Below are 1,438 nucleotides of genomic sequence, written 5' to 3' on the forward strand. Positions count from 1 at the left end.
ATTGATTATGGCAGAGGCAGGGGAGAGAATTAAGGACAACTTCTATTTTCTGAGTGATAGTTTTTATATTATCTAAAATTTTTTTTTCTAAGAAGAATACATTGTTTCAAGTAAAACAGGAAGATTTTAAAAAATTGTTTCATGAACTGTAAAGTTCCAAAATATATCCATCTTTATTCCTACACGGGATGATCCTCAATTCCATCAACGGCAGCCAGGTGGAATTCCTGTCCACTGCGTGAAAGGCGCTCCCACGTCTTAACTGTTTCCAGTGAGAGAACAGATACGCACAGAGGATCTAAAATGTCAATCACCAACCCTGGCACACTGTTATCTTTTAAGCAGTGACATTTGAGTTTTGCAATATCTTAATTTCTTGGCTGTAATAATAGTAATAAAATCGATAATGCTTGTAAGCAATGGCCCATCCCAGACTGTAAAGAAGATAGCAGTTCAAAGGAGAATCTTCGCTAAGACTTGACAGCATCCAGTTTCAGATCCTGAGAGATTTAGGCCCAAACTAAGCCTCCAAAACTCTACCATGGGGCAACCTAAATGATTCGGAGAGAAAAATGCAGATGTGGAGAGAGGTGAGGAATGAAGCTTAGACAAGAGCCAACATAGCGTAATTGGTCACAAAAATCAATGACAATGCAGAAAAACCTGCCATAATTTTTCCTGCCAAAAAATTACATATACAGGAATGTAAAATGGCGCAGCTGCTTTGGAAAACACCACGGCAGCTCCTCAAACTCTAAACATAGAGTTATCACGTGACCCAGCAATTCCACTCGTTGGTACACACCCAAAAGAACTGAAACAGGAATCCAAATACTTGCACATCAATGTCCATAGCAACATTATAGCCAAAAAGTGGAAATACCCCAAACGTCCATCAACCGATGAATGCATAAATATTGCTCACCCACACAATAGAATATTGCTCAGCAATAGAAGACTGAAGTACTGACACATGCTACAACATGGACAGACCTTGAAAACACTGGGCCAAATGAAAGAAGTCAGGCACAAAGACCACATATTGTATGGTTCCATCTACATAAAATGTCCAGAATAGGTAAATCCACAGGACTAAGGAGTAGATTAGTGATTTCCAGGAGATGGGTCAAAGGAGAATGTGGAGTGACTGCTAATGGGGGTGGAGTTTCTTTTTGGGGTGACAAAATGTCCTGGAATTTGATGGTGGCAATGGTTGCACAACTTTGTGAATATACTAAAAACCACTAAATCATACACTTTAAAATTGTGAATTTGATGATATGTAAATTGTATTGCAACAAGAAAAAAAAAAACCCACAGCAGAATATCTGAACAAAGAAGCCACAGTCAGAGACCGTGACTGAAGCCGGCCCAGCCACCCTGGTTTAAAACAATAAGGCTCTAAATGCTCAAGTTATGATCCTTAAAAAAATTTTTT

The 1,438-nt window shown here is 38.9% G+C and overlaps 1 protein-coding gene across 1 annotated transcript in view; it reads right to left on the bottom strand.

The window, feature by feature from the left end:
- The window catches only part of GLB1 (galactosidase, beta 1), a 130,668-nt gene that overhangs the window by 66,845 nt on the left and 62,385 nt on the right, over positions 1–1,438 (bottom strand). The window lies entirely within an intron of this gene.

This window comes from Propithecus coquereli, unplaced genomic scaffold (genome assembly GCF_000956105.1).
Source record: "Propithecus coquereli isolate 6110/MARCELLA unplaced genomic scaffold, Pcoq_1.0 Scaffold251, whole genome shotgun sequence".
NCBI classification, from domain to species: Eukaryota; Metazoa; Chordata; class Mammalia; order Primates; family Indriidae; genus Propithecus; species Propithecus coquereli.